Source organism: Salvelinus fontinalis, chromosome 41 (assembly GCF_029448725.1).
Source record: "Salvelinus fontinalis isolate EN_2023a chromosome 41, ASM2944872v1, whole genome shotgun sequence".
Taxonomy (NCBI): domain Eukaryota; kingdom Metazoa; phylum Chordata; class Actinopteri; order Salmoniformes; family Salmonidae; genus Salvelinus; species Salvelinus fontinalis.
In genome coordinates this window covers 10769419-10795722 of record NC_074705.1, presented here as the reverse complement: position 1 = coordinate 10795722, position 26304 = coordinate 10769419, and the positions used below count along the sequence as shown (strand labels likewise).

Below are 26304 nucleotides of genomic sequence, written 5' to 3'. Positions count from 1 at the left end.
GTGAATTGCGACATGCTTTCTTTATCCGTGCATTTTTTAACATTGAGTGATGCATACTTGGTGGACCACCCACGTTCTGTATTTGTCAACTAAGCCCAATTCTCTGGTCTGCCGATGGTAACCCACATTTCGTACTCTACATGACCCATGGGCCATGACCCTTGAACCTGCAAGGCGATGCGGCTGTATGCACTGGGAAAATCCACTCAAAAATGACAATATCTTTGGGTATTTTACTCATTAGTCCACTGTCGATACAGTCCCACATTGTTTTGCATGTCAGCAGTCAAGTTTTCAAAACGCAACATCCTATATCTTGAAAACTTGACTGCTGACATGCAAAACATTTTGGGACTGTATCAACAGTGGACTAGTTCATATTTCTTTTAAAGAGAGATTCTGAGTAGATGTTCCCTTTTTAAAGGCATATCCAGGACATTTCAATTAACCATGCACTACTCTATTTCCAGAAAGATCCATGGACATGTTGATGATTAAGGCCTTTTATCCCATGTTTATTGGGGAATACGATGTCTCAGACTCAGCATTGATTATCACACACATTCAGTATCAGCTCAGGCATTGTAGGCACTTAGTTGAGTGAAAAAGGAGTGGTTGTGTTCATATCTACTGTTATTCATGAAATACACATTGATTCATAGAGTATTTGTTTGTAAGCCATGTGAACAAATGTACGGATGTACACATTTCAATGGCACAGTGTAGATATAAACTCTTGACAGAAGACTTTATCTCAAATGTTCAAAGAAATGAAGTAAGCGCATAAACATGAGTAAGATTCACATCTCAATTACAATTACATTTTGTATGAGTTAGCAGTTCTTTGTCCTCAGTGTGGTCAAGAGGGTGTTGCCTCTAAGTTGGGGATTTATTCAGCCCAACTCCCTTCAGCTTGAATTAGTGTTCACTTGCAAAGCCTAATGCTATTATCATGACATCAGACACTCCACTTCCTGGAAATGGACAGACAGATGACAAACATACTCACCTCCATCCATACACAAGCCAGGACTGTTTCACTTCACGTCCTTATCAATATAAAAAAGACAAGTTGCGGATTGGGCCTTTAATGATGACACTGCTCATACTGTATGTTGCGACAGCAATTGATTACGATGACTGAAAATAATGAAGTCTTGAGATGAATACTGCAGTCTACTCTGTTGACATTTCTGTCCATCGGCAATGTGCTTGTGAAAAGACAAAAGAACACTGACTACTGTATAAGGATTTCAGTCCAGTTCTCATTCCAGCCAGCAGTGTCCACAAAAGATGTACAAGACCTAACAGTAGGTTAATCACACGTCAGTGTAAGTGGATTGATGTTAAATCAGTTACTCTTAATAGGGCATTAATCTGCTGCCCGGGCTGGACAAGGCTGAGGACTCCTGAGAGAGTAGGCCAGGGCCACAGCCTCATTCTCACGCTGCTCACATGCATGGGCACCGTGACCTCCCTAGGTTAACCCAATAACTAACTAACTCACTCACTCTCTGTCTCTCTCTCGCTCTGTATCTCTCTCTCTCTCTTGTTCGTAGTCAGCAACTGACCAACCCTATTGAGGGACGTTATTTATCAAGATGAATGTACTGTACAATAATCTCTAAATAATATTAGCAATCCAATAGTGTGGTGACTCATATTTTATGTCTTAGGCATAACACATATGCACATACTATGTGCATTTGGGCATGCATAATGAGGTGGGGGCGGGAAGAGAACAGGGCTGTACATCGGGTCAGATGTGTCACCGGGGTGTCTGAGGACCGAGGATGGGGCCGGGATGACCTACCCCGTAACCCATGGTAACAGCTGCATGGAACTGCTGCTGAGTCACTTCCTGGTTTATTACTCTGATGCTTGTCGTGGATGATTGCAGTGTCCTACCAAGCACTTTCCCTGGGTTTGCAGTCTAAATAGAAAAACCTTTATGGTTATTTTTACCCATTTTAAACCCACAATCTGGACTTTGCGTTTCATTCCAATGGCAGTCAATGGGTAGGGTAGTCCTATATCACTCATTGAAATGATCATTGAACAGCAGGAAATATCCCATATTGTTCATTTAAGGAGTTGTGTGAGAAATAAATACACAGACAAACATTTAGGGTGCCCATCTAGAACGAGCTCATTCCATCTCTTAAATTTATCCCTCTTCACTGTGAATTTTGAAATCTGTGACCGCCTCCATGGGTCCAGTTCCACAGTCATCTATTGTTTGAAACTGGGCACAGATAGAGCGATGGCCATATTCATTGATGGATTGATAGATTGATTAATGGTCCCTGTACAATCATTCCTTCCCTGGCTGCAGACATACCCTGCAGAGGCCAACGGGAGGCCGGTTAGCTCTTCACAGGCGGTTGCACAGGGTCAGTGCTCTTTAACGTCTGGAGCGCTGGGAACTAAATAGATAAATGAAGATGGGTGTGAGAGTGGGTGTCGATGCTCGGAAGCACAAGCGAACAGCACCAGCTGCTCTCAAGAGCAGTGTTGTTGTGCCTTAGGTAGGCATAGCTACTTATTGCAGACTGTAGGTGGTATGTAGGCTACGGAAGAGGATTGTAGATGGTGTGCAATAAAATGTGTTCAACTATGCCATATCATTGTTAAATATTTGGCTTATTTGTGTTTACTAGATTGAGAGCAATTGATATGCTCCATTGAGAAAATGGAAAATAACAAACAATCTGTTTTCAATCTTGCAATGATTGTTCATGGATGCTTGATTTCTTTCTCCCCAAAGACAACACAAGACGTGTGTGGCAGGTACTCCAGAAAATCACAGATTATAAAAGGAAAACCAGCCACGAGGAGGCCGATGCCTTGATCCCGGATGCGTTAAACACCTGCTTCCTATTCGAGGAAAACAACATCGAGCCGCCGAAGAGGGCCTTCGATGCTCACGAGGACTGTGTGCTCTTGTTCTCTATGGCCGACGTAAGTCATTTAAGCGTGTTAACCCTCGCAAGGCTGACGGCCGAGACGGCATCCCAAGCTATGTTCTCAGAGCATGTGCAGACCAGCTGGCTGGAGTGTTTATGGACATATTCAATCTCTCCATATCCCAGTTTGTTGTCCCCACTGTATTGTTCCTGTACCCAAGAAAGCAAAGGCAACTAAACGAAATGACTGTTGCCCCGTAGCACTCACTTCTGTCATCATGAAGTGCTTTGAGAGGCTAGTTAAGGATCATATCACCTCCACCTTACCCGACACCCTAGACCCACTACAATTTGCATACCACCCCAACAGATCCACGGATGAACCAATCGCCATTGCACTGAAAACTGCCCTATCCTACCTGGACAAGAGGAATACCTATGTAAGAATGTGGTTCATCAACTACAGCTAAGCCTTCAACACCATAGTGCCCTCCAAGCTCATCACTTATCTCAGGTCTCTGGGTCTGAACCCCTCCCTGTGCAACGGGGTCCTGGACTTCCTGACAGGAAGGTAGGCAACAACACTCCCACAGGGGTGAGTGCTCAGCCCCGCCCTGTACACCCTGTTCACCCAACTCAGTCATCACGTTTTCTCACGACACAACAGTGGTAGGCCTGATTACCAACAACGATCAGACAGCCTACAGGGAAAAGGTGGGATCCCAGTGGAGAGGGTCAAAAGCTTCAAGTTCCTCTGCGTGCACATCCCTGACAACCACACAGACAGGAGGCTGAAGAAATTTTGCTTGGCCCATAAGACCCTCACAAACGTCTACTGATGCACCATTGAGAGCATCCTGTCGGGCTGTATCACCGTCTGGTACGGCAATTGCACCATCCGCAACTGTAGGACTCCAGGGGGTGGTGCGGTTATCCCAACGCATCACCGGGGGCATACTGCCTACCTTCTAGAAAATCTACAGCACCCTGTGTCACAGCAAGGCCAAAAAGATAATCAAAGACCTCAGCCACCCGAGCCACGGCCGGTTCATCCCGCTATCATTTAAGAGGCAGAGACAGTACAGGTGCATAAAAATTGGGACCGAGCGACTGAGTAACAGCTTCTATCTCCGGGCCACCGGACTTTTATTAGAGATCACTAGCCGGCCTTCGCCCAGCACATTGCCCTGAACCTTAGCCACTGTTCTTGTCACGTTCCTGACCTATTTCTGTTAGTTTGTTGTATGTGTTAGTTGGTCAGGACGTGAGTTTGGGTGGGCATTCTATGTTTTCTGTTTCTATGTTGGTTTATGGGTTGCCTGGTATGGCTCTTAATTAGAGGCAGGTGTTTGGCGTTCCTCTAATTAAGAGTCATATTTAGGTAGGTGTTTTCACAGTGTTCGTTGTGGGTGGTTGTCTCCTGTGTCTGTGTATGTCGTTGCTCCACACGGGACTGTTTTCGGTTTGTTTGTTTTTCGGTTTATGTAGTCTGTTCCTGTTTCATGCGTTCTTCGTTATATGTAAGTTCTTATGTTCAGGTGCGTCTACGTCGTTTGTTGTTTTGTTAGTGTATAGTCAAGTTCGTGTTTTCTTTAATAAATAATGTCCACAAACTCCGCTGCATTTTGGTTCAATCCCTGCTCCTCCTCTTCTGATGAAGAGGAAGACCGTTACAGTTCTAGCCAGCTACTACCCGGTGCTCTAACCTGCACCTGAGTGCTGCCCTATGTACATAGAGTCATTGAACACTGGTCACTTTAATATTGTTTACATATTGTTACTTTTACTAGGCAACTCAGGAACATTCAATGTCATCTTGGTAACAACTCCAGTGTATATTTGGTCTTGTGTTTGAAACCAAACTGAACCAGGTTTCCCTCTAGGATTTTGCCTGTGCTTAGCTCTATTACGTTTATTTTTATCATTTAAAAAACCCTCCCTAGTCCTTGCCGATGACAAGCATACCCATAACATGATGCAGCCACCACCATGCTTGAAAATATGAAGAGTGGTACTCAGTTTTCTGTTGGATTTTCCCCAAACATAGCGCTTTGTATTCAGGACATAAATGTAATTTCTTTGCCACATTTTTTGCAGTTTTACTTTAGTGCCTTGTTGCAAACAGGATGCATGTTTGGGAATATTTGTACTCTATACAAGTTTCCTTCTCTTCACCCTGTCAATTAGGTTATTATTGTGGAGTAACTACAATGTTGTTGATCCATTCTCAATTTTCTCCTATCACAGCCATTAAACTCTGTAAATGTTTTCATCTTCATCCCTGCAATCAGTTGTATCTTGACTTGGCTCTGGTCTCATAGATAAGAGATATGTTCTGTTTTCTCTGCTCTGCGCCAAGAAACAAAGGTGTGTCAATGCTTGCCTCTGCAGAATAAGTTGGGGAGAAATGGGTCTGCCTTCATATCTATGTGCTGTGTGTGCAGGAGAAAAGGGTGTAGCACTACATAGTTGGCTAAAGTAAAGAGATTGCTGCCAAACTATGGACAGCACTCCTGTAGTCTACACCCTACTCTATTAGACTAGCCTCAGTAGGCTGGAGATCCAATGATGGCTAGTGGTGTTGACTGTTCTCCATTCCATGTCTGTACTATAATGCATTAGCCGAAGTAGAGGGGAAATCGATGAGCACTGCTTGGACAACACAGCTAAGCACAGCATCAGTCCACCCATTGCAGATCGACTCATAGTGGTTTGATGAAGTGGCTAGCTGGTGCTGCTGACAGTAGTTATCGACTCAAAGATGTTGACTTTGATGTTGATGTTGGCTCAAAGATGTTGACCCCCCCGTGTCTGTCTGTCCTTCTATATCTGTATGTCTGTGCCTCTGCATGTAAACGTGTGTATTTGATCCAGTCTGATGTTCTGCATTCAAGTGTGCGTGAGTCACCTTTAGCAGCATCTACCTGCCTGCGTTGTTCCTCCACTTCTCATTAAGAGGAGGGAGGTGTAAACATGGACAATCTCTCTTTATAACTGCAGTGAGTGACAGCGATGGCATTTCCACTGAGCAGGAAACTGCTCGATACGCTAAAAACAAGTGTGTGCCTGTGTGTGCCCCAATGCATGTGTGTCTGTTAATGCGTCAAACCACAGAGATATCTGAGCCATTTCTCAACTTCTTCTTCCTCTGAGACAATGCAGCTCTCTTCACTTTCAGATTTGTCTCTGTCTCTGTGAGACTGTGTGTCTGGTGTTGGGTTTGCAGTGAGACTGTGGAGTCACAGTATTAATGATGATGTCACAGTAGGGCCTGAGAAGGATAGAGAGAGAGAGCTCTGGTTAATCACCAGCCCTCGTGTCATGTCTACCTTTGAGTTATGCATTAATCAAAGCAACATTATATACAGCGGCTTCAGAAAGTATTCAAACCCCTTGACTTTTTCTAAATGCTGTTGTGTTACAGCCTGCATTTCAAATGGTTTCAATTTAGATGTTGTGTCACTGGCTTATACACAATACCCTAAATGGTCAAAGTGGAATTTTGTTTTTAGAAATGTTTATAGATTAATAAAAAATGAAAAGCTGAAATGTCTTGAGTCAATAAGTATTCAACCCCTTTGTTATAGCTAGCCTAAATAAGTTCAGGAGTAAAAAAAAGTCTAACAAGTCCCATAATACTTTGCATGGACTCACTCTGTGTGCAATAGTGTTGAACATGATTTTTTAATGACTACCTCATCTCTGTACCCCACACATGCAATTATCTGTTAGGACCCTCAGTCGAGCAGTGAATTTTAAACACAGATACAACCACAAAGACCAGGGAGGTTTTCCAATGCCTCGCAAACAATTGCACCTATTGGTAGATGGGTAAAAAAAAAGAAAGTTGACATTGAATATCCCTTTGAACATGGTGAAGTTATTAATTACACTTTGGATGGTGTATCAATACACCCAGTCACTACAAAGATACAGGTGTCCTTCCTAACTCAGTTGCCAGAGAGGAAGGAAACCGCTCAGGGATTTCACCATGAGGCCAGTGGTGACTTTAAAACAGTTACAGAGTTTAGTGGCTGTCATAGGAGAAAACTGAGGATGGATCAACAACATTGTAGTTACTCCACAATACTAACCTAAATGACGGAGTGAAAAGAAGGAAGCCTGTACAGAATAAAAAATATTCCTAAACATGCATCCTGTATGAGGCAGTAAAGTAAAACTGCAAAAAATGTGGCAAAGGAATGAACGTTATGTCCTGAATACAAAGTGTTATGTTTGGAGCAAATCCAACATAACACATCACTGTGTACCACTCTTCATATTTTCAAGCATGTTGGTGGCTGCATCATGTTATGGGTATGTTTGTCATCGGCAAGGACTAGGGAGTTATTTAGAATAAAAATAAACTTAATAGAGCTAAGCACAGGCAAAACGCTAGAGTCAAACCTGGTTCAGTCTGCTTTCCACCAGACACTGGGAGATCAATTCATATTTCAGTAGGACAATAACCTAAAACACAAGGCCAAATATACACTGGAGTTGCTTACCAAGACGATATTGAATCTTCCTGTGGCATAGTTACAGTTTTGACTTAAATTGGCTTGAAAATCTTTGGCAAGACTTGACAATTGCTGTCTAGCAAGGATCAACAACCAACTTGACAGAGCTTTAAGAATCACAATCCAGGTGTGCAAAGCTCTTAGAGACTTACCCAGAAAGACTCACAGCTGTAATCACTGCCAAAGGTGCTTCTAACATGTATTGACTCAGGGATGTAAATACTTATGTAAATAAGATATTACTGTATTTAATGTTCAATATATTTGCTACATTTTCTAAAAACATCTTTTCATTTTGTCGTTATGGGGTATTGTGTGTAGATGGCTGAGAAAAAAATATATTGAATCTATTTTGAATTCAGGCTGTATCACAATGTGGATTAAGTCAAGGGGTATGAATGCTTTCTGAAGTGAAGTTGATATATGCCTTAGTTAACATATAACAGTGGATAAGGTCTCATGTGATTAACTCAACTAATACCAGAATATCTCTTGGCCATCGGATCGACACAGTGTGGAGATCCTCAACAACTGATCATTGGGATAATAATAAAATGAACAGAATTATCAAGCTGGTTTGGGAATATGTGAAGGAATAGCTGAGTGGAACTGGAACGTTCAATGTGAATATTTCCAATGGATAAAACTGGGCCTTGTTTCCATTGTATGAGTGCATGTGTGTCTGTTTGTGACGGCAAATATTGTGCCAACTCATTGTAGCATTGCTCACCTCAAATGCTACCGTGTCCTTGCGTGAGCATGAGCCCATAGCGCTAACTGGTGATTCAATCTTACAGGATACTCAGTCACTGTTTGTGTGATTTATAACACAAACTATCTGCCACAAAATGCTAATGTGTTCCCTTATAACACTCTTCCTGAATTAGGAATAAGCATTAGGCATCAATCTGCCTGAATCTGCTGTTTGGGCCCATGTGCTATTTCTTATCCCTTAAAGCTACAGTCTGGGATTTGTTGTAAAGCAGAATAGCGAACCACTTGTTTTGGTTGAACAGATTCCCAGATCCCAGACTGTAGCTTTGACTAAAGCAGTGGAACCCAGGAGTGAATGTGATGTTACATGTTTGGCCCAAAGATTGCTCAATGATATGTGTTCATGTTGATCTCTATCTAGGTCGAATATGTTTCAGCCTGGTTCCGTCTGCTGCCTCTGGAGATGGTCAATAGTGTAGTGATGACGAATAGGGACACATAAAACATTCTTTTTTGGGGGGGCTCCTTTTCGATGAATCATCTCTTGCCAGAGCCCTTGAGCCAAAAGGTTGATAGCTTTCTCATTCGCGTGTCAAGTTGAAAGACATGTATTGTACAGTATATTATTGCTCTCCTGAAATGTATACATGCAACGGACTACAACGCCAGAGGCCATCCATGAGTCATGTGGCTGGAATCCACAGGAGGGAGAAACAGCGCCACTGACCACCCCACCACCGTTGTTATAGTTTTGTTGCTGAGCTGAGGAGCGTCGCACATCATAGTATTTTTTGTTGTTGCAGTACATACATATTGTGCTCTTCTATCAAGTGTACAATAATGTCAGAGGGGAAAAAACTGTGTTGTTTGCAGTACAAGAACTAGGAGTACTTTGCTGTTGTAATATCATAAACGGACGTTGCTGTTTCACCATTAAGGATTCCAGCTGTAAGTCACGCACACATGACTTTCTATATTTGAGATGGGAACCCTTAGGAAAACTGTATACAATGACATCACGGTGTCCAAATTAATCCGGGGTTTTCTGCCAGAAGGAGGGTTCAACCACAGAATACTCCGGATGCATTTGGCTGTGTGTGTTTGTGTGTTTGTGTGCATGCGTGCGGTGGGCCTGGGTGTGTTGGTGGGGGGTTCAAAGGTTAATGATGAGATGACTGTCCGTCTGATTAATACGCATGACTCCTCCCTAACACCTTATAGGGAATGTCTTTGTTCTGAGCTTCCACTTTGAGCGCGAAGGCCGGTACGGCTGCGATAGCGTCTTCTGGTACGTTGATTATGCAAACAGGTCAAGGTCAGTACGAACGCAGAATAAACAACAGCAGACACACATTTCTCCAGCACAAGGTAACCAATCCAGGAAGTTGGTCCATAATCATGGGAGCGGGAACTAGCTGTAGTGGAGTGCATGCAGAGTCAAGGTGAACAGCACGGCTATGCTGTGAATATGGTTATTAGTGTATATTCCGCGAGGAAGCTGTTTTTTTGCTTTCTGTCTAAACCAGGTAGAATTGTGAGAAGGATTGCAACATTGCAGCAAGTATATAATGTCTCACACACACACACACACACACACACACACACACACACACACACACACACACACACACACACACACACACACACACACACACACACACACACACACACACACACACACACACACACACACACACACACACACACACACACACACACACACACACACACTCACATACGTCTTGAGACTGGGGAGCCATTGGAAGACAAATAATGATGTTATTTATCTCCTAGTTCCTGTTTCTCATCTCTAGCTACATAAAGGGGATGTTTATGATTATTTATATTCACACATTTATAGAGCCCCGCCCACTCTTCAACGGTCACCAGGTGTACGGTGTTTCCTCCGACACAAAATGTTTTTTTTGTGGATGGGTATAATTGTATGTATAAAATGTATAATAGTAATATTTAAGATGACTAAATCGGGTAATTTGTATACATTTATTTACATTTGCATTGGGCCGCTTCTGGGGGGATTCTGGTAAGATGCCGGCAAAGTCGGCTGAATTCCGGTAGACGGAAATGGCCCGATGTACTTGGGCCGATTCTGGGCAGTCATTCATTTTGATTCCGGGCCGAGTCGACACACGATTCCGGGCCGATTCAATCAGTTCCAGCCCCCCGGAACACAAATGAAGATATTGGATTTGTCTTAGACTATGTTAATCTACAGTAGGGTCCTGCTAAGTCAATATTTATCCTGCTTTGCTAAACATAAACAGAATTGATAATTGGTATATTTTGTCTGCTAGGACAGCCTCTTATTACCCTTAAGGACATGTACGTGCGCGTGTGTCCACAGAACGTAAACACAACGTTTTATGTACTAATTTGCAGGCATTTTAGGAATTTCAGCCACATGTAGTTTTTTCTTAGGTGAGTGAATTCTCTTATTGATCCACACAGATAGTGGGAATTGGCCATAGAGCTGGACCTGACTTAACCACAGAGGACATTCAAGGACATGTTCTCCTTAGAAATGTGTCTGTTGCTGAAATTAAGTTAGTTTGCAATTAAGTTTGCAATTGTTTGAAACACACTGTATGTTAACTTTAATCCATAATGAATGGTGTTTGCTGACTTCATCATGCTTTTTATCAGGAGGACCAGTGAGAATTGTCTACTCCTGTCTGTCAGAAGGCCGGACAGTTAATTGTGTACTTTGAAGTTTTCAAAAGAACCTAAGAAATATGTTTACCAGCATTTGAAAACTGCATATATACAAAAGTAAAAACCCACATGGTGTGATTGAAATAATGCTCTCTCTCTCTCTCTCTCTCTCTCTCTCTCTCTCTCTCTCTCTCTCTCTCTCTCTCTCTCTCTCTCTCTCTCTCTCTGTCTCTCTGTCTCTGTCTCTCTTTCTCTCTCTTTCTCTCTCTCTCTCTCTCTCTCTCTCTCTCTCTCTCTCTCTCTCTCTCTCTCTGTCTCTCTGTCTCTCTGTCTCTCTCTGTCTCTCTGTCTCTCTTTCTCTCTCTCGCTCTATCTATCTCTGTCTCTCTCTCTCTCTGTCTCTCTGTCTCTGTCTCTCTCTCTCTCTCTCTCTCTCTCTCTCTCTCTCTCTCTCTGTCTCTCTGTCTCTCTCTCTCTCTCTGTCTCTCTGTCTCTGTCTCTCTTTCTCTCTCTCTCTCTCTCTCTGTCTCTCTGTCTCTCTGTCTCTCTCTCTCTCTCTGTCTCTCTGTCTCTGTCTCTCTTTCTCTCTCTCGCTCTATCTATCTCTCTCTCTCTGTCTCTCTGTCTCTCTCTCTCTCTCTCTCTCTGTCTCTCTCTCTCTCTGTCTCTCTTTCTCTCTCTCGCTCTATCTATCTATCTATCTATCTATCTATCTATCTATCTATCTATCTATCTATCTATATATACACAATCCTTCTGCTGCATGGGCAGGGCAACAATCACAGCCAGGTCTAGCTAAGCTTCCTCTGTTCTCACCAGAGGACTGAATGTTCTCTCTTCCTCCATCACAGATGAATGAGGCCTTTTGTCAGCTCCATCTAAACAACAAAAAGAAGAAGTCAAGGATTTCACTTCCTCTCAGGGTATTTCAGTTGAACAGTTTAAAAATAACAGAAGCTATTCGAATACAGTTTGGCAATTGCATTATATGTTGTATGTTGTGTTGTCCACTGAAAATGAACACATTTAATGCTGCATGTTTTAATAATACCTGAGAAGCAAAAGACACTCAAGTTCAAATATTCATTGTGGGGTCACATCGGGGTGATGGGGTGGAGTGACCCTCAAAGACGCCAGTGTTTAATGAGGCAAAACAGGAAGTTGCACCACAGTGGAGCTCCAAAATGGACTGTTTGTGTCTCTTTTTTTCTTCCCTTATCACTGCCCATCTCCTCTCAGATCCGTAGAGTGACTGCCTGGGCCTCAGTGCTGTCTCCATGGCAACCGACCAGCTAGTCCCCTCAGGATGTGTTGATGATGTACATCTCAATCTGATAGCTGTGATAGGGCTGGGGGCAGTAATGTATATAACCTGACCTAGTGGATAAATCATTTCAGGTGTGAAACCGTCTGAATTCACTTCAATATGAAATGATTGTTAGACCAGTGTAATATGGTTATTTGATAGGACATTTCAAGAATTTGCCATCTCTGATATACACTGAGTGTACAAAACATTAAGAGCACCTGCTCTTTCCATGACGTAGACTGACCAGGTGAATCCAGGTGAAAACTATGATCTCCTATAGATGTCACATGTTAAATCCACTTCAATCAGTGTAGATGAAGGGGAGGAGAGTTAAAGAAGGATGTTTAAGCCTTGAGACAATTGAGACATGGATTGTGTGTGTGCCGTTCAGCGGTTGACAGGGGAAGACAAAACATGTATGTGCCTTTGAACAGGGTATGGTAGTAGGTGCCAGGCGCACCGGTTTGAGGGTGTCAAGAGCTGCAACGCTGCTGGCTTTTTCATGCTCAACAGTTTCCTGTGTGTGTCAAGAATGGTCCACCACCCAAAGGACATCCAGCCAACTTGACACAACTGTGGAAAGCATTGGAGTCAACATGGGCTTCAAGCCTGAGTGACGCAGCAGTCTAAGGCACTGCATCTCAGTGCTAGAGGCATCACTAAAGACCCTGGTTCGATTCCAGGCTGTATCACAACCGGTTGTGATTGGGAGTCCCATAGGGCGGCACACAATTGGTCCAGCATCGTCCAGGTTAGGGTTTGGACGGGGTAGGTCATCATTGTAAATAAGAATTTGTTCATAACTGACTTGCCTAGTTATATCCAAAAATGTAAATTCAAATAATCCCTGTGCTTTTGACACTTTGTAGAGTCCATTCGCCGAAGAATTGAAGCTTGTTCTGAGGGCAAAAGTGTGTCTACTCAGTGTATACACCGTACACTATCGCAATATGTTAATTCACCTTGTTAGCAACATTACCAGTAGGCCTATCTATGAGTCGTTGACTATGAAATTGAGAAGGCAATCTATTTTAGGGTGGAACTCATTGTCCCACAATAGCCATGTAGACCAATCTGATATCAATGTAGATAAGACTGGTTGGCTGTGCCTGACTCTGTGCACCAGAGGAGGCTGGTGGGAGCAGTATGGAATGGTATCAAACATACGGAAACTACATGTTTGACTCCGTTCCATTAATTCCATTCCAGCCATCACAAGGAGCCCATCCTCCTATAGCTCCTCCCACCAGCCTCCTCTGCCATACACATATTCAGAACAGTTGTGAAACCAATGGTACACTTGATGTCAGGGTGTGGCTGATATTGAACTCTTTAGATGTGCAACTATTGGTGCTGCACTGATAAGGCATTGCTTAACTTAATGAAGTTTGAACACAGGAGGTTGGTGGTACCTTAATTGGGGAGGACGGGCTCTTGGTAAGGATTGGGGCGGAATAGGTGTAATGGCATCCAATACATCCATCACATGATTTCTGTGTGTTTGATGCCACTCCATTTACTCCGTTCCAGCCATTACTATGAGCCGTCCTCCCCTCAGCAGCTTCCTCTGAGTTTGAATAATGCGTAAGGTGAGTCATTTAGGATTTTTCCCATGTGGAAAACCTGCTGGCATGCAGGTGTTCACGTTACATTTTCTACAAAACAAGACATCATCTGTATCCTGCCTGCTCTTCAGGATGACATGGAAACAAAACGAGTAATGTGATTGAATACTTTGTTTCTCTGAGAGGTTTTGTTGATTTGAGGTTGGTCCTCCTCTAGACTTCCTGAGCTCAGGTCTGTGTGACTGTGAGCTTGAGATGCCCCCTGTGGTTCCTCTCTGAGTGAATTTAAAACAATACACACTGTGATGTGTCTGAAGTTCTGTCGTCTCTGCACAAGGAAGTCAGCTTCATGGAGCTGATTGCACTTCCTGTTTTGGATGAGATTCTTTGGCCACCTAGCAGCCTACTGTTCTCCTTTCGGACCAGTTTCCTCCTTGTTTGGCATTTGGTATTTTATTAGGATCCCAATAGCTGTTACAAAATCAGCAGCTACTCTTCCTGAGGTCCACACCAAACATGCCATAATACAGAACATTAACAGACAAGAACAGCTCAAGGACAGAACTACATAATTTTAAAAAGGCACACGTAGCTTACATATCAATACATACACACAAACTATCTAGATCAAATAGGGGAGAGGCGCTGTGAGGTGTTGCTTTATCTGTTATTTGAAACCAGGTTCGCTGTTTATTTGAGCAATATGAGATGGAACGGAGTTCCATGCAATAATGGCTCTATATAATGCTGTATGCTTTCTTGAATTTGTTCTGGATTTGGAGACTGTGAGAAGCCCCCTGGTGGCATGTCTGGTGGGGTAAGTTTGTGTGTCAGAGCTGTGTGTAAGTTGACTATGCAAACAATTTGGGATTTTCAACACATATTGTTTCATACAAAAAGAAGAAGTGATGCAGTCATTTTCCCCTCAACTCTTAGCCTGGCATGGCTGGCATGTATAGTATTTATATCAGCCCTCTGATTACAATTAAGAGCAAAATGTGCCGCTCTGTTCTGGGCCAACTGCAGCTTAACTGGGTCTTTCCTTGCAGCACTGGACCACACGACTGGACAATGATCAAGATTAGACAAAACTAGAGCCTGCGGGACTTGCTTTTTGGAGAGCATGTGTCAAAAAAGCAGAGCCTCTCTTTATTACAGACAAACCTCTCCCCATCTTTACAACCATTGAATCCATATAGTAAATATCACAAGGAAAACCACTACAGAGGTGTGGCTTGGTTGGATAATGCAGGGAGGAAGACACTGTTGAACGGCTGTGTGGTCAACTGAGCATTGGCCAACCCTCTTCAGAACTTCAGATACTTAAGTGTCTTGTGACAGAGTGGGTCAAACATTACAACATTATAATCAAGTAGCTGATTGTTGGTGCCGAGATTACAAATACTCAATTGCCCCACATGATTAAAAAAAATGGATTTGCAGGGACAAGAGTGGGTCAAAACAAATGGTACACTCTAGGGTTGATAATGACAGTACTCTGTGTACCACTACAAACGAGCTTCCAGCATGCATCTGTTAATGTATTAATTAAGCATGTGTTAATTAGTTTAAAAGAAAGTCAACAAGGGTTGCTCGGGGAAAAGGAATCCAGATACATTGAGCTTTGGCAGGTGAAACAGATATGTGTCTCCCCCCTTCATCAGAGCGGTCTTTGGATGGACGTGTGCCTTCATTCTCCCGACCCCCGGGGCCGGCCTCTCGCCAAACTCTACGCCCAACTCACCCTCTTTGCTTGCCGGCCTGGCACTTGACCCGGTCTGGTACCTGGTCCCACGGGCCGGGCTCCAAACTCCCCCACGAACCCTTGTTCCCAACTCCTCCCCCCATGCCCCCCATCAACCCCATCCCAATGTGGGCACGGTGCCAGACTGTCCCCAACTACAATAGGCTACCCACTCAAGCATAGATAGAGAAAGGAGAGTGTAGAGCGGACACAGTCGAGTTATGAAGGGACCGTGCACCGTGAAAATGTTTCCTTGATTGGGTCTTTTGTATAATTACTTTTTCAATCCATTCACATTAAATCAATTTGGCTTGGGGGAGAGGGAGTAGTCTACCGGGGGGGGGGGGGGGGGGGGGGGGGGCAGAGAGAACAGGGAAGCATCCGGATAAGGTTCAGTGGAGTAGAATAATAGGAATATGGGGGGAACCGGGAATAAGGAGGAAGAGAGAGAATAAGGTGGAAGAGAGAGAATAAGGTGCAAGAGAGAGAATAAGGTGGAAGAGACAGAATAAGGTGGAAGAGACAGAATAAGGTGGAAGAGACAGAATAAGGTGGAAGAGACAGAATAAGGTGGAAGAGACAGAATAAGGTGGAAGAGAGAGAATGAGGTGGAAGAGACAGAATAAGGTGGAAGAGACAGAATAAGGTGGAAGAGACAGATCAAGGTGGAAGAGAGAGAATGAGGTGGAAGAGAGAGAATGAGGTGGAAGAGACAGAATAAGGTGGAAGAGAGAGAATGAGGTGGAAGAGAGAGAATGAGGTGGAAGAGAGAGAATGGGGTGTAAGAGAGGGAATGTCAGCCCTGGAGCATCCTATAGGGAGGTGTTGCAACAGATATTTCACCCAGGAACCTCACAGCACAAAGGAGAAAGATGACAGATGAGATAGAGGATGAGGTCTGACGGCCTGTCTGTAGCAGACAAAATATTAAAAAAGACAGACAGACAGACAGACAGAGAGAGAGAGACAGAGAGAGAGAGAGAGAGAGAGAGAATAGTTTGAATAAAGAAAGAATGGCCTCCTTCCCTCCATACAACATTCTTCCAAACCCCCATGTTCTCTCTCAGAGAGGTCAGACTCGGGGTTACTTCCCAGAAATGGTCCCACCCTCCACAGCTCTCCATAACAAAGCTCTGGAATACTGATTAGGATAATAGTGAATTGTAATGTATTTAAGGACAGGATCATACAAACATTTGGGTTGTATTACCACACTACGTGTACTACGTGGAAAAGAGGAAGTGTGGACCAATGTTAAATCAAAACAAACATTCTACACCGACAGTGAGCTCAACCATCTGGTGAGGATTTCTGATTTTGCAACATTTAGTTGCTACCGCACTAGACTGTTTTCACCCAACTCAGTCCAGTTAAACTGGCTTGATTATGAAGGCTTCATTCATGTGTTTCATGTGGATTTCATAATGTGTTTCTATGTTTGTGCACGCCTATGGGCGTTTATCAGTCTGTTTGAATCCCCAGTAGCCATTTGCAGGTACTTTAGCAAGAGCTATACTCTGCCTTGTCTCAGGATGGTAAGTTGGTGGTCGAAGATATCCCTCTAGTGGTGTGGGGGCTGTGCTTTGGCAAAGTGGGTGGGGTTATATCCTGCCTGTTTGGGCCTGTCCGGGGGTATCGTCGGACGGGGACACAGTGTCTCCCGACCCCTCCTGTCTCAGCCTCCAGTATTTATGCTGCAAAAGTTTGTGTCGGGGGGCTAGGGTCAGTCTGTTACATCTGGAGTATTTCTCCTGTCTTATCCGGTGTCTTGTGTGAATTTAAGTATGCTCTCTCTAATTCTCTCTCTTTTTCTCTCTCTCTCTCTCTCTCTCTCTCTCTCTCTCTCTCTCTCTCTCTCTCTCTCTCTCTCTCTCTTTCTCTCGGAGGACCTGAGCCCTAGGACCATGCCTCAGGACTACCTGGCCTGATGACTCCTTGCTGTCCCCAGTCCACCTGGTCGTGCTGCTGCTCCAGTTTACACTGTTTTGCCTGCGGCTATGGAACCCTGACCTGTTCACCGGACGTGCTACCTTGTCCCAGACCTGCTGTTTTCAACTCTCTAGAGTTGACAACTGACATTTAATCCTGAGGTGCTGACCTGTTGCACCCCCTACAACCTCTGTGATTATTATTATTTGACCCTGCTGGTCATCTATGAACATTTGAACATCTTGGCCATGTTCTGTTATAATAATCTTTAGCAACAGCTATTCTGTTTATTCTGTTTATTCTGTTTATTCTGTTTATTCGGTCGGTCGGTCGGTCGGTCGGTCGGTCGGTCGGTCGGTCGGTCGGTCGGTTAGAGCCACAAGCATTCTGAGCCCGTGGGCTTGACAGGTCAGTCAGGAAGCCTTTTTTCCTTCAGGCTGAGTACCTCCCGTTCACACTTTTCACCTAATGTGTGTAATGGTTAACTTCTTGGCAGGCCGGGTCATACCAAAATTCCCTTAGGTGCTTTTACAGAGCCTTGTGTGGTGTTCCAGTAATGTAAGGTTGTATATCCAGGCTGTATCACATCCGGCAGTGATTGGGAGTCCCATAGGGCGGTGCACAATTGGCCCAGCGTCGTCCAGGTTTGGCCGGGGTAGGCCGTCATTGTAAATACGAATTTGTTCTTCACTGACTTGCCTAGTTAAATAAAGGTTAAATAAATAAAAAATATAAAAAATATAACATACTGATTTTATGAGGTTAAACTAGCTTTCAGGGCAAGACCTCATCCAAGATGTCCATAAAAAAATTGAATGTGTATCACAAATCTCCTTGAAGTTGAGTGCTTTTTGGTAACGGGGTTGAAAAGGCCTCAGTTATTGTATGTTGACATTCTGGTTGACATGAGATTCCAATAGCATTACAAAGAGGGTACTTTAAACAGCAGAGAGGTGCTAGATCAACACTAACCAATAGAATAGAATAAAACTGAATAGAATAAAATAGAATGAGAGCTGTGGATGTGCATTGGCACTTTTATCATCCCAGGGCCCAAGTGTGAACGTCAACATGTTTATGAGGACTCCTATCTCCATTTCTTCTAACAGTCCCATGGCAGATATATAGATGAGATTAGCCAAGTCACAGCGAGAGCCAAAACAATACAGTCTCTATCAGTCTCTATCAGATAGGCACTGTGAGATACTGAAACAATGGTCTAATGTTATGGGCTCGCTGGCTGGTAGCCAGTCGCCTCTGACATTCCTGCATTGTGCAGTCAGATAGATGGAGATAGAACCACTGACCATCCAGTCAGACCCATTAACCCAATCAATTTGCACAGGGATGGGAAAAGCCCTGTTAAATGTGTCCAGTCAGTGTCACATTCTGGTGGTGATGGTAGTGTTGGGGTGGATGGGTCGAGCTAGAAGGCTGCTAGAGCCCAGCGGGGTCATTGAGTCAGTTAAGTATTCGGTTCAGTAATATAGGGCAACTGGTGTTGCTATAGCTACAATAACAATGTCATTTCAGTCTGAATATAAGTGAAACAATTCCATGTTTAAACTGAAGCTAAGAGCCTTGTTTTCTACCATGTCTGGGAGTTTAGACATTGGTGTTTAGAAGTTTACTATCTTTAGTTTTAATACGCTCCTCAAGAGTTGTTTTTAAATATAAACGTCCCAGTGTGTCATTATCATCAAATATCGAGACAATGCCAAGTGGTGCCAAGTAATGCCAAGTGGTTCTTGGCATCGAGTAATGCCAAGTGGTTCTTATGAACATTTCAGATCTAATCAAGGGAATTCAGGCTTGTGTCTTAATTACTTTGCGCTCTTCCACTCATCTGATCTGGTGTTCAAGCACTTCAGTTTTGACATGGCGTTCATTTATGAAGTGTGAAGCGTTTCATCCTGTACCATGACAGATAGGCCTACAGCTCTCATGGTGCAGGATGGCACGCTTCACACACCATAAATGTCACTCAAGCTTCCATACGTCCCGAGGGTTTAGAATTGGGTGGAAACAGACGGGTTACATAACAGACAGGCCGGATCCAAGAGCCTGAGGCATGGTATGTTAACTCTCCCTTAAGTAAAAATGAAAAAAATATTTAACCTTTATTTAACCAGGTAGGCAAGTTGAGAACAAGTTCTTATTTACAATTGCGACCTGGCCAAGATAAAGCAAAGCAGTTCGACACATACAACAACACAGAGTTAGACATGGAGTAAAACAAACATACAGTCAATAATACAGTAGAAAAATAAGTCTATATACAATGTGAGCAAATGAGGTGAGATAAGGGAGGTAAAGGCAAAAAAAGGCCATGGTGGCGAAGTAAATACAATATAGCAAGTACAACACTGGAATGGTAGATTTGTAGTGGAAGAATGTGCAAAGTAGAAATAGAAATAATGGGGTGCAAAGGAACAATATAAATAAATAAATAAATACAGTAGGGGAAGAGGTAGTTGTTTGGGCTAAATTATAGATGGGCTATGTACAGGTGCAGTAATATGTGAGTTGCTCTGACAGCTGGTGCTTAAAGCTAGTGAGGGAGATAAGTGTTTCCAGTTTCAGAGATTTTTGTAGTTCGTTCCAGTCATTGGCAGCAGAGAACTGGAAGGAGAGGCGGCCAAAGGAGGAATTGGTTTTGGGGGTGACCAGAGAGATATACCTGCAGGAGCGCATGCCACAGGTGGGTGTTGCTATGGTGACCAGCGAGCTGAGATAAGGGGGGACTTTACCTAGCAGGGTCTTGTAGATGACCTGGAGCCAGTGGGTTTGGCGACGAGTATGAAGCGAGGGCCAGCCAACGAGGGCGTACAGGTCGCAGTGGTGGGTAGTATATGGGGCTTTGGTGACAAAACGGATGGCACTGTGACAGACTGCATCCAATTTATTCAGCTATTCTGTGAACATTACCTGTAGGAAAACAATGTGTGGAGGAGGAACCCTGTAGGAAAACAAGGTGTGGAGGAGGAACCCTGTAGGAAAACAAGGTGTGGAGAAGGAACCCTGTAGGAAAACAAGGTGTGGAGGAGGAACCCTGTAGGAAAACAAGGTGTGGAGGAGGAACCCTGTAGGAAAACAAGGTGTGGAGAAGGAACCCTGTAGGACAACAAAGTGTGGAGAAGGAACCCTGTAGGAAAACAAGGTGTGGAGGAGGAACCCTGTAGGAAAACAAGGTGTGGAGGAGGAACCCTGTAGGAAAACAAGGTGTGGAGAAGGAACCCTGTAGGAAAACAAGGTGTGGAGGAGGAACCCTGTAGGAAAACAAGGTGTGGAGGAGGAACCCTGTAGGAAAACAAGGTGTGGAGGAGGAACCCTGTAGGAAAACAAGGTGTGTAGGAGGAACCCTGTAGGAAAACTAGGTGTGGAGGAGGAACCCTGTAGGAAAACAAGGTGTGGAGGAGGAACCCTGTAGGAAAACAAGGTGTGGAGAAGGAACCCTGTAGGAAAACAAGGTGTGGAGGAGGAACCCTGTAGGAAAACAAGGTGTGGAGGAGGAACCCTGTAGGAAAACAAGGTATGGAGGAGGAACCCTGTAGGAAAACAAGGCGTGGAGGAGGAACCCTGTAGGAAAACAAGGTGTGGAGGAGGAACCCTGTAGGAAAACAAGGTTTGGAGGAGGAACCCTGTAGGAAAACAAGGTGTGGAGAAGGAACCCTGTAGGAAAACAACATGTGGAGAAGGAACCCTGTAGGAAAACAAGGTGTGGAGAAGGAACCCTGTAGGAAAACAACGTGTGGAGAAGGAACCCTGTAGGAAAACAAGGTGTGGAGAAGGAACCCTGTAGGAAAACAAGGTGTGGAGAAGGAACCCTGTAGGAAAACAAGGTGTGGAGAAGGAACCCTGTAGGAAAACAAGTTGTGGAGAAGGAACACTGTAGGAAAACAAAGTGTGGAGAAGGAACCCTGTAGGAAAACTAGGTTGTAAAGAGATAAAAAAAGGGAAAGGTCAGAGGAAGTGATGTAATCTCCTTAGGCTTAACGGGGACAACCCTGTTTTCATGGGAACTGCTGTGAGAGTAGAACTGTTTTGGTTTGCCCTGGTAAGGTTCCAATCTTGTATGTCTCTGCCATCTTATTTCCTACCTCACAGGCCAAATGTGACACAAACATCCCCCCCTTCCACCCCCACCCCCTTGGCGCGGTGATACTTCTAGCACGGCCATGAAGAAAACAGTCCCATTGCAAATAGGAATCAAAATGCAGTTAAGATTAGACTACACCTCAAAGTGTCATTCAATGGATGTGCAAGTTTTCACTCTACAGTGATTAAGGTGTACAGATGGCCTGTCATCAATATCAGTTCTAAGTTAGTAGAGGCCCTGAGGTTTCCCTGACCATGTGACCGGACCAGGAAACCCAAACAGAAGTAACAAAGGAGAGGTGTAGACTAACCAGGGGCATGAGACTAACACTGATTCAGAAACTCACTGTGACTTTCTTCCCCCTATTGGAGGTGTGGTTAAGCTTCTTTCTCTGCTCAGTGTTTTATCTACTCAGTGTTTTCTCTGCTCAGTGTTTACTCTGGCCTGTGGCGAGGAGAGGAGAGCGGTCTCCTTGCCTAATGATCTATATCACAGTGGTTCGGTTATAAATAGCGGAGCGGTCATGGATGATGTCAGTGCAGTGGTGGAAAACATTGTGCTCTCTCTCTGCTGAGAGACTCAATGGGGATGGGGTATAGCCATTGGGCGTTGCCACGGCAACCTCAGTGGGCAAATTAATTTCCCAGGTCATCAGGGCAATTGAATTCAAATAAGTTGCTACGAGGGAGCATGTCATTTTGATGACATGAGCATACGGTACGCAAATCAACTATATTGCTCAGTCAGTATGCTGGTAGAATGTTCCGGAGTCACAGGGCTCAGGACTTTCCATTCTATATCATTACAGAAAATGTACAATAATAAGCTTTCCTTTTACTTTCTCATGCTCGTACATGTACGCAGCCTCTATTACTGAGCAGTTTGTGAGAGAGTGTTGTTGCTATTCAAATTCCACATGCAGTGCATACTGTATAACTCTTTACGCATTCACATTGTTATGCAAATCACTGTTGAGGAATTTCAAAGAGGAACTTCCCTCTGGCTTCCCTTCTCTGTTTTACCTGTCTCTGGCCTAATCTAGAATAGTGTCCACTTTGTAGCAGGCTTTACTTACAATAGAGTCACAATAGTTTGTAAGTGTTTTTTTTATTGAGCGTTGGCATCTTATCATGCAAATAGACAGTTAAATAGCTGTATATTATCATAGTGAATTCCTCAGGAGGGGAAATTCATATCAACCATATCAACGTATGTCTTCTATTATGGAAAAACAACGGAGAACCAATCCCATTATCAATTACAAATATTTTATTTGAAAATATATTTTACAAAGGAAGTGATGGAAATTAGATTTAGTTGTTTGGCGAATAGTGAACAGATTTCATTGGGGTTGAATTAGTAGCCTATATCTTTATATGTATCAACCCGGTGTTGTCATGGAAATTGATATTGAGCCAACATACAACAGATGGCATGTGAAATCAGTGGCATCCTTTCAACACACTAGCTTGCAGGAGTGCATTACTTGTACTTTTTTCTAGGCCTAACTTAGTGGAAATAATTGGACAGTAGTTGTGTCAAGGTTATTTTGCTGGGCATGCTGGGTCAGTGTTTCCCATACCATTGTACGACACAGTCGGACCTCTCCCATTTCACTACCTAGCTCTGTTCCCCCTGCCTAAAAGTATTTTACTTCAATTGTTTTCAATTGAAAAGATCTGTGAATAAGAGGCCCTGGATGTTGGTGTGGGGGGCCTAGGAATGGGGAATGACTGTTTTTGTACAGTACCCAAAACTTCCAATAGTACAGCCCCCTCAATGCACACACACATACCCCACACACACACTTTTGCCTGGCTCTGGACACAGACCAGATATAATTACTAACATTCCACCCCAAACCCAGGCCTGCGTCTCAGGTTAAAGCTTCAGCAGGAATTCCACTATTCCACTGACGTCATCATAGTCCCCTATATGGAAGTGGGAGACTTGTACAATTAAAGTTAGGTCAGCACAATACCTATGTGTGATCTGAGACACTATAAATGTGCATTACTGATGTACATAGTTCCTTTTCAATTGTCCAATAAGATAACCACAAAGTACAGTACAGTGGGATTTATCAAGTAACTATTACGTGTCATGCTGTCAGTCCAGTCTCTCTTTTTACTGTATAATTGCTTTACAGTTTTAGGACGCTTCAAAGCTAAATCTAATGCTTTCCATTCTTACTCCCTTTAAGGAAAGGACACAGTGAAAATATATCAATATATTATTTTCTCTGTCTCTCCTTGTACAGTATTAGCATACCCATGGCGGGAAAGCCCGGCATGCCATTTTCTGATTGGGGGCACCAACGCCGAGGAAAACAGCCAACCAACGAGAGGACCGCCTGCAGGGACAGCTGCCGTGTCATTCAAATGAACTGAGGACATTTCTGCTCATCATGACTCTCTTTCTCTCTCTGTGTGTGTGTGTGTGTGTGTGTGTGTGTGTGTGTGTGTGTGTGTGTGTGTGTGTGTGTGTGTGTGTGTGTGTGCGTGTCTGCGTGCGTGCGTGTGTGTGTGTGTGTGCGCGTGCGTGTAAAAGAGAGAGAGATGGAGAAAGAGTCAGGGGGAAGCATAGCGAATTTGACCGATTGAAAATTGATGCAGTTTGTTTTTCCAACAGACTGGAGCATGAACACGGTGAAAAAATTCACTTTTCAACACTCTTTCAGTGTTCTTTCATCACTCTTTGTAGTGCCATCTGAGGCCACTGGCTCGTTCCCTTGTTTTCGGGGGTAGGCGTTCAAATGGGCCTTTTCCTCTGGGAGGCCTGAGTGGAACACATTCATCACATGGGCTCCAATCTCTCTCTCTTCTCACTTCTCACTTTTGGTCTCTCTTTTCTCTTGCTCTTTTCCTCTCTCACCCCAGGTAGCACATTTGGTTCCTTGAAAGATGTGGGAATTAAGTCAAGTTTCCTGACCATTAAAATGTTTTATAAACGTTCTGAGAACGGAACTGGAAATGTCACCTGTTATGGGAGCGTACATTTTTAGGTTGCATGGAGGTTCTGAGAACATTTTTCTATGGTTCACTGAACGTTTTCCTGGGAAATTATAGGTTATTTGACCTTTAATAACACTGCTAGCATAATTTGGGTTAATTGTTTTGAACTCCAAGCACAGATAGAAATTCAATTGATTAGGCATTAATCATGTGAACACATATTTTATTTTATTGTAGCATGGTGTCTGTGAGACTCAAACCTATGATCTTCTGTTCTCTATCCATGGAATCAGTCCGCTGCGCCACCAGGATGGAGCTACCATGCCATGTTCTTTTTTTTACTCATACAATCCTGTTCATTTTTGCCCATTTAAACAGATTCTATTTCAAAGGAAAGAAGCACTCAGTAACATCAACACACCTGAACATAAGATAGAGGATAGAGCGAGTGTAATGCATACTCAGGGAGAAAAAGGTGTAGATTCACACGCAGAGCACAGCAGATGTTTATTAAGCCTTCGCAGAAGGTAGGAATTGTGGTCGCAGGCAGACAATGGTCAAACACAGGTAGGCAGTCAAAAACAAACAATACCTCACAACCATACAAACAGAAAGAACTGAACTAAATAGGAAACTGGTGAGATCAGGTGAGATACGAACACAGGTGAAAACAATGAACAAAAATGAAAGACATGGCTACGTTCAAGAACACGAAGAAACAGAGCTACGTTCAAGAACACAAAGAAAAAGTACACAAGGTTGACTAAGAAAAGAAAAGCAGAACCTTAGAGAGAGTTTTGTTGATGCTAAGAATGGAATGTATGTTTTTAAATAACATTCTTAGAACGTTTTTTGAATGTTACTCGTGTTTTCTTTAACGTTCGAAGAACATGCCTATAAACAGAACCACGAGGAAACCTGCAGAAAACGTTATACTTAAGTACTGGAATTCCCACAGAAAAACGTTGTTTCTTAATGTTCTCCGATTGTTCTGAGAACATGAGTTTAAATAGAATCACGAGGAAACCTGTAGAAAACGTTATGCTGAAGGACTGAAATTCACACAGAAGAATGTTGTTTCTTAGAACCATGGGGAAACCTGTAGGAAACGTTATGGGAAGGTTGTGTGCAAAATAACTAGGACAACCACGCTCTCACCAAGCTAAGAAACATGTGGTTCTCAGAACGTTAAATGCTAGCTGGAGCTTTGCTCTTTCCAACTCCAACTCCAACACTCCAACATTCAACTCCAACATTCATCTTCTGCACATCTGTTTAATTGCTAAATTGTAATTATTTTGCCACTATGGCCTATTTATTGCCTTACCTCCCTTATCTTACCTCATTTGCACACACTGTATATAGACTCTATTGTGTTATTGACTGTATGTTTGTTTATCCCATGTGTAACTATGTGTTGTTGTTTGTGTTGCACGGCTTTGCTTTATCTTGTCCAGGTCGCAGTTGTAAATGAGAACTTGTTCTCAACTAGCCTACCTGGTTAAATAAAAAATGAACTCTCTCTCTTTCCCCCTCTCTCTACTCTCTCTGCCCCTGTCTAGTTCTTTGGAGAGTTAGCACACACACAGCCATATTAGGATGTGAAAGAACATGACCTTTTATCTGCACAGGAATTTCTCAGTTCAGCTCCTCATCTCCCAGTACTCAGAGTGTAGATGATAACAGATCCTTCTGGCTGGGTACAAGAACCAGCGCTGTGTTTCAGTGAGAGGGGAGGAGAAGAAAGGAGAGGGGGATAGAGAGGGAGAGAGAGAGAGAGAGAGAGAGAGAGAGAGAGAGAGAGAGAGAGAGAGAGAGAGAGAGAGTTAGAAAAGAGAAAGCGAGTGAGGGAGATGGATAGATATTATTCCATTAGGAACGAAACCAAGTA

The 26304-nt window shown here is 43.5% G+C and overlaps 1 long non-coding RNA gene across 1 annotated transcript; it reads left to right on the top strand.

Moving 5' to 3' along the window:
- Positions 1–15840: 15840 nt before the first annotated feature.
- Positions 15841–25935, top strand: LOC129840698 (uncharacterized). Its single transcript, XR_008757245.1, has 2 exons — positions 15841–17521; positions 23720–25935. It is a non-coding gene; the product is annotated as an uncharacterized LOC129840698 (long non-coding RNA).
- Positions 25936–26304: the final 369 nt, after the last annotated feature.